The sequence below is a fragment of the Mustela nivalis genome, assembly GCF_964662115.1.
Source record: "Mustela nivalis genome assembly, chromosome: 11".
Lineage (NCBI taxonomy): Eukaryota > Metazoa > Chordata > Mammalia > Carnivora > Mustelidae > Mustela > Mustela nivalis.
In genome coordinates, this window is record NC_139030.1 from 66,354,330 (window position 1) to 66,362,527 (window position 8,198).

At 37.3% G+C, this 8,198-nt stretch overlaps 1 pseudogene across 1 annotated transcript; it reads left to right on the top strand.

The window, feature by feature from the left end:
- The first annotated feature begins 590 nt into the window (after positions 1-590).
- LOC309844072 (peptidyl-prolyl cis-trans isomerase A pseudogene) lies at positions 591-1,128 on the top strand (annotated as a pseudogene). Its single transcript has one exon. The product of its transcript is annotated as a peptidyl-prolyl cis-trans isomerase A pseudogene (transcript).
- The last annotated feature ends 7,070 nt before the right edge of the window (positions 1,129-8,198 follow it).

An 8,198-nucleotide genomic window follows, 5' to 3' on the forward strand; every position in this document is an offset into this window, starting at 1 on the left:
GGTAGGACCGGTCCAACATGATAGACAAATAGATCAATGGCGTGAAATAGAAAGTTCAAAACTATTCCTACACATTTATGGACCAATTGATTTTTACAAAGCAAGATAATTTAGTGAAAAAAGATCTTTTCAATAAATGATGCTGGAATAATTAGATATATATGCCAAAAAATTGCTTCAACATATATATCATACTATATACAAAATTTAACTCAAAATGGGTTATAAATATAAGTTTAAAAAAAAAACTTCTGGAAAAAACTTCTGGAAGAAAACATAGTAGGAAATCCTTATAGATTTTAATTAAACAAAGATTTTTAGATAATGCTGGAAGCATTATTATTATCCATAAAAGAACAAATCGATAAATTAGACTTCATAGAATTAAAAAGTTGTGCTCTTTAAATACCTTATTCAGAGAATGAAAAGAGAAACCAAAGATGGAGAGGAAATACTTATAATCATATGCCTGATAAAAGATTTATATTTAAAATCCATAGAGATGCCTCTAAAATAAAAACACCAAGTTGAAGGGATACATGTGTGTCTTGCAGACACCGCCAACCTGGAGCCACCCTCACTACCCAGCTATGGTCAACCTTACTGTGCTCTTTGACATGGCCATGGTCAGAGAGTCTTTCGGCCATGTCTCCTTCGAGCTGTTTGCAGACAAAGCTCTAAAGACAGCAGAGAACTCTTGAGCCCTGAGCACTAGGGAGAAAGGATTTGTTTCTAAAGGTTCCTGCTTTCACAGGATTATTCCAGGATTTATGTGCCAGGATGGTGACTTCACTCACCATCATGCCACTGGTAACAAGTCCATCTGTGGGGAGACGTGTGATGATGAGAATTTCATCCTGAAGCACATGGGTCCTAGCAACTTGTCCATGGCTAGTGCTGGACCCCACACAAACAGTTGCCAGTTTTTCATCTGTGCTGCCAAGACTGACTGGGTGGATGGCAAGCAGGTAGTCTTCAGCACGGTCAAAGAGGGCATGAAGACTGAGGAAGCATGGAGCACATTGGGCTGGAATGGCAAGACCAGCAAGAAGATCACCATTGCTGACTGTGGGCAAATCTAATAAATCTGGCTTGTGTTTTATCTTAGCTACCAGACCATTCCTTCTGTAGCTCAGGAGAGCACCCTCTACCCCCATCTGTTGGCAATACTCCAGAATCTCTGTGCTCTCGCTATGGTTCTGCGGGCTCCATGGTTCCTTATCCCCAGGTCTAGCTGGATTGCAGAGTTCAGTTTATGGTGATGAAGTAAAACCTAAACCACAAAAACAAACAAACAAACAAACAAACAAACGAACAAACAAATAAATAAATAATAAAGGGCTACATGCACCCTTATGTTTATTGTAGAATTATTTACAACAACCCAACTAGAGAAGCAGCTCAGGTGTCCATTAATAGATGAATGGATAAAGAAGATGTAACATATACATCTAGAAAGGAGTATTACTCAGCCATAATAAAGAATGAAATCTTGCCCTTTGCAGCAATGTGGATGGAGCTAGAGGGTCTAATGCTAAGTGAAATAATTTAGCCAGAGAAAGACAAATGCCATATGATTTCACTTAACTGTGGCATTTAAGAAACAAAACATGGGTGAAATAGTTGATGGGCATTAAGAGTAAACTTATCTTGATTTCTAAAAAAATGAAATGATGAAGACAATAAAATAAAAATAGAAAACCTCCTAAAACTCAGCAATAATAAATTAATGTCTTCCCCCTATTTAGTGAAATATTCTTTTAATATTTTCATGTATCTTTTATTTTCTTAATGTTTTTCTTGAGCAAGAATATTTTGAGGTTCTTACAGGATAATTAAAATTCATTTTCATAACATGTGATAGTGATTTTTTCCAAACATACAGTTTTTAATTCCATTCAATAGTGGAAGAAACTAAATCCTAGCTTGATACTGACTAGCTTGATACCATGTGGAAAGATATCTTAAACTGTCAGTCATTCGCAATTTTCAAGTATACAAGATGTTCTACATTATAAATTGACTATACAGGGAAAAGCTGCCCATTCCTCTGATCCTAGCTTTGTAACCCCAGTAAACTTCTGTTTGGTGATGCAACTGGTGTGAAGGACAAGGAAAGAGGGCTGGAGAAATGCCCTGGGGACACTCTGAAGCACAAGTCAGAAATCAAAATACTTTCCAGCCAGTGGGACCTTAGAGTTGACTTGTAGTCTGTTCCGGGGAAATTGAATAGGAAGATACCTGAGGGAGCTGGCCCACAGCAAGGAAAAACTAGGAACTACAGGCGGGTAGAAACGTTGAAAGACTATGCATCTAAGATGCCAAATTCCCCAAAAGGCTAGCTCTTCTACTAATGCCCCAGTGATACTGCACGTAGCACTGGGCAGGGTGGTACCCCAAATTTCAAAGCCCAGTCCTCCTATGAAGAGTAGGATTGCTGCCCAAACATACCAGGGACAATCAATCTATTGTCTTTACATGCCTGTCTCACTCAGTTTGAGGAGCTGTTGGAAGTCAGCAATTTTTATGTATTTGTCTCTTTTTCACTTGCTCTCCTTTCTCTATTCTCTCACAGGAGAACTTTGAGATGTCAGAGTTAGGGCAAGAAGCCTCACTGTCCCGCACAGATGTGCTCCTCACAGTCCTGAGGGGACTTGACCCTATCACAAGTTTGAAAGTTATTTGAGTAATGTACAGGAAATTAATAAAATCAATGGTGATTGACTCAGAGAAACTAATTTCTTCTAGCTGCAAATATAATCAAAACCAGTTGTCTTCAGATTTTTGTTGAAGTATTTCTTAATAAGAGCTATGAAAAAAAAGGCACATGAAAACCATCACATATTTTAGGTAGATATAAAATTTTTATCTAAATTTAAGTAGTGGAAAAAATATAATTTCTCTTGTATTGTAAACAAGGGCATCTTAAAAGAAAAACATTAATTACCCTTAGAAATGTATCCAAAGACCAAAATATCTTAATGAATTGATAGCTTCTCTCACCTGTTTTAAAACTAAATGAATGTTCCTGGGGCACTGGGGTGGCTCAGGTTAGGTGAATAACTTGGTTTTGGGTGTGGTCATGATCCCATGGGTCCTGAGCTTGAGCCCTGTGTGTGGGCTCCTGCTCAGCAGGAAGTCTGCTTGAAGATTCTCTCCCCCTGCTCCTCCCCTACCCGTGCATACTTGTGAGTGTGCACACATATGTGTGTTCTCTCTCTCTCTCTCAGATAAATAAATACATCTTAAAAAAAAAAAAAAAAACCAAGTCCTTATTGAATGCTCCTGCTTTAACTGTGTGAAATTATACATTGTTTTATTTTTCTTTGACCTGATATTTTTATTTTACTTGTTCTCAATATCCTATCCTAACATATTCATGTTGGAAAGTTTTTATTCATAATTTTATGATATTTATATGCTGTAACATTTCCATACATGAAATTTTCTGGAACCACAGGACATAATTGTTAATTTTTTCCTGGATTGAGTTATTAAATTATTACTGAGTTATTATTATTACTAGTTATTATTATTAAACTTAGTAATATTGATCAAAGCAACATAGCTATAAATGAAATATTGAACAGATGATTAATAATCACAAAGAGAAAATTTTCATAGAAAGAAAGCCCTTAGTAAGAAGGAATGGGTCTTATTTTTCAATGTGTTCATGAATCCATGAGTAAAAATTACATATGCTAGGTAAGAGAAGGTTCTGTCTTAATACTCTTCCTCTTTTGTTTAAATAAGCATGAACACCAAGAAACTGTATTCATGTAAATATGTAGATAAAGATGAAAAGAATTTTTTATTTATTATTTATTTTTTTATAGAAAGAGAGTGTGCATGTGCAAGTGAGAGGGTGTTTAGGGGGGTACAGCAGGGGTAGAGGGAGATGGGGAGAGAGAATTCTAACGAGGCTCCATGGCTAGCATGGAGCCCAAAGTGGGGCTTGATCTCATGACCCTGAGATCATGACCTGAGCTGAAATCAAGAGTCAGGAGCTTAGCCAATTGAGCTATCCAGGCACCCCAGAAGGAATTTTTTAATAGTAATTTCAATCAGTTCTCTGAATTTTTTCCTGTTGGGGAAAGTTATGCAACCACCGGTGGAGAGGTGTGAAAGTGCAACCACGGTGAATTCTCAGTTGGATTATTTTATTAATTGGGAAAGAAAAACATCTAGAAATGAGGATCTAGAAATTTGATCCTGTTAAACTACCTCGTCCCCTATACCATTGGAAAAGTTTTTGGGTATCTCTAGATGTACACACATATGAGTTTGAGTATTGTTCGTTTACATCAGGGCCTCTCAAATGTGGAGCATTACTTGAGAATTGGTTAGAAACACAAATTCTTAGGGCCCAAGTTAGCATTGACGTCTACTCAGCTTAGATCAGGAAACTGCTCTAATCAAATAAGCACTAGATTCCTCTGTTCCTCAAGTAAATAGCTTGGAGAAAAGGACACAAAGAATTTAACCCTTATAAGAATCGCCATTCTCCTTGCTCTCTCAAATGGGGAGAGCCTCTCCCTCACCATGTAAGTGCATTCCCACCAAATGCCTTGGAATGCGGGATTATTTGGGATCAAGCTGACAAAGAGACAGAGGACCTAAAGTTAAATGTAGTCCCAAAGGTCATTTTCTGATAAAATGTCTATCTTCCACACAAAAGTTGTAGGTCTCCAAAGGCAGGGATGAGGTCTTTATTTATACAGTATGGGCACAAAGCTGTTTGTTAAACTAAATTTAAATAGTGGTATTTAGACATAATGGAAGAAGTGATACGTTTGGCATCTAAACAGTTGTCAATGAATTGATGCTTTTAGGTCAGTTTTGCCAAGGCCATGAAAGGGGACTCAATGTAATAACAAATCCACCAGCATAAGGAAATAGAAACTGAGGCAGTACAGTATGAACAAGGAGCAATTGTTGTCACTCAGGACCACAGAGACTACCAGTTTTGGAAAATACTTCAACGTTCTATGTCCATCTGTTTCCTAACCCATTTATTATATGCCTAGCCCATTTCTGCATTCTGTGGTTTTTATTCTATCAACAAAAGTGATTTTTTTGTTTTTTAATGTAAAATCATGAAAGTGGTTGTGATTATACACTGTTCAAGTCCTCACTCCCCCTGTCACGTCAGGCCATCTGATCTCAGCTGACACCCTCAGTCTTCACGTGATGCCCAAAAGGTTTATGCCTCCTGCCCAAGATCACAAAAGACATCAGTTGAGTTGGATGTGATCAAGTCTTCCCATTAAGTGCTTTACTGGCCACAGCACACTGCTGTAAGATTTTCTAGAAGAAATCCCTACTTTGTACTGGAAAACTCAACGGACTGCAGTATCAGGATTCTAACAACAACATGACCATGCAACATCACATGTATTGGTTGGCCATTTTATGTCACTAAATCTTGCCCCAAACCCTATTTGGCTCTAAAATTTTATGATGTCTGTCAACTTCAAGACATTTTTTTCTGATGAAATTGAAGCTCAGAAATTTACGATATTTGTGATTTGTTTATGACTTCTATTATCTCCCATACCCTTCCCTATTCTGTTCCATTTGACTTGGCTAATAAACCTTTTATTGTTCTGCCCCTGGGGTTCATAGAGTCTTTTGTGGATATTTTAGAGTTTAGGCTTTGAATAAACAAAGGAAAATAAATTCTCATAAGAAAGCTTTTCCTTATTTCGTAAAAAAAAAAAAAAAAAATGGAATTTGTATTTTATTATTGAACAAGAATATTATGAAGAGTTGGAAACTGTTCAGCTATAAGAAGACTTTTCTTGGAGGTTATCTTTTCTTATGCAGAACATACTCCATTACCGTGGTTCACTGCCTGGCTTGAATGACCTGATCTGGGCACAGTAACTCCTGCAGCAAGCTCCTTACTCACCTTCTTTAACAGCTTCCAGATCGCACACACACACACATACACAAAGGATATTTGATCCCCGAGGAATCCCCTTCTCACTCTGCCGGTCACACATGATTTTTCTCCAAGATATGCTATGGAATGATGAGGGGAGAAAATCCTCTTTCCATTGGTGGGGGGTGGGAGGTGAGGTTCTGGAGTTCTTTAGAAATGGTTGTGTTGGAGGTCTAATAACTCCTTTGAAGGACCAAGTCTCTGCATTTTTTTGTCATTGTGTTCCCATCTATGCTATTTTCTGCAGTAATTTACTTGTCAGAAAGATCACAGGAAACTAGTAATTTACTTTGTGCACAAAGCATTGTGTGGCTGTGGCTGCATTTTCTCATAGGGCTGTAATCTTTCATTTGTCTAAATGGAATGATGGATGAGCAGATTTCACCACTTGGCATGCCCAGGCTGCGATTTGTCCATGCCTCTCATGCCTTCATGGCATGGCCCCTCTGGCTAAGACACCCCTAAAAATCGGGGCCACAGGATCTACGAGAAAGGCTTTTAAATGAGGATCTGCGAGATAGGTTAATAATCACCGGAAACCAATCCCTACACCTGGACATATGAACGTTGCTCAGTGTATCATACTCTTATTATATAAGAGCTAGAAAAAATACCTTGTTTTACTTATGCAAGAAAGTTGAACACACCGAACATCTTACAGCTGTCCATCATGAGGCAAAACAGAAAATGCATCGCCTGTGGTTGACCCCACTCCCTTTCCCCGCCAAAGGAAAACAAGTTTCTGCATCTGCTCGTTACTACTGGATTTAGTTCATAAGGGTGTTTTCACACAGTACACCTTGTAAGCCCAAACCGTATACTGAATTGAACAAAAACAGGATTAACCTCTTCATAATGTTCCCAGGCTTCATTCCTATCCACCCATTTCACATAAATGACAATAACCGAAATGAAAAGTTTAAAATGTAATAAGAAGGTTTCAGTTGAGATAATTATAGAGATTCTGATAGGATTTCAGAACCTGCTTTATTATCAGAACTAGTTTGGAGTTTTGATTTCAGTTTTGCTGGGCAATTGACAGTCTGAGTACGTGGTCCACGATCTCATTTGTCAGGGATGGGAGGAAATGTTAAAGTCAAGGTGGTTTCCCATATGCGAATGTCAAGCCCTCAGGGTCACCCCCGTCAAGGACCTGGGAGCAAAAGGTGAAGTTTTTAGTTTGGCAAAGAGTGTCTACAAAACCCTAGAGCAAAGATCATATTTGATGTTGAAATATTGAAAGTTTTCCTGCGGGAGTTGTGGGTGGTGGAGATTTTGTCAAACCGAACTCCTCCCCTCCCTTTGCAATAACCACACACTTCCTTTCCAGGAGGCAAATTCAACAAAGATATATGAAGCATCTACTTCACGCTTCAACATTAAAGGTAAGGCACAAAGATAAATAAGACATGGGGCTTGCCCTGGGAGAGCTAATATGTTATTGGATAAGGCGGGTAGAATCAAACTGACTAATACATTGTGCTAAGTATGTATCAGCAAGGCGAGACTACTCACAAAGTACTGTGAGGCCAAAACCTCTCAAAACATGCATTACAAAAAAAACCCCCCAACCCAGAAAACAACAACAACAACAACAACAACAAAAATGCATTACACATACTCAGGTGTGCATGTGTGTGTATGTATATATATACAAATATGTGTATATATTTGTACATAATAATTTAATAAAAATTATTATATAATATAATATATATTGTATAATATATTTATATAATATATAACATAGAAAATAAACTATAAAATATATAAAATATAAAATTAATACAATAATTATTATACTTATTAAATCATAATTAATAATTTAATAATTAATATAATAACTTAATAATGAAAATTTGTATTTGTATATATATAAATGTTTATGTAAAGAGCTTGGGAAATAATGGGTCTAGTGCACAGGGTTTCTGAGTAATATTCATTCGTTCATTCATTCATTCATTCACATATTCACTCATTTCAAATATTTATTGGGTTTTACTCTATGCCAGGCATTATGCTAGGTCCTGGGACTTCAAAGATCGTTTTGAATTGGGTCCTTTTGTCAAGGAGCTGAGTGCTGAATGTTAGAAAGTAGGCTAAAAGGCCTTGGATGATATGTAAAAAGGAGACATGGAAATTTGGTTGCTTTTGTTTTGTAACAGGAGAATAAATGCTATAAGAATTTTGGAATGACTGCTGTAAGGGATAAGCAACCATCTGTCTAGATGATAAGGGCTTGAATGAGAGTAGA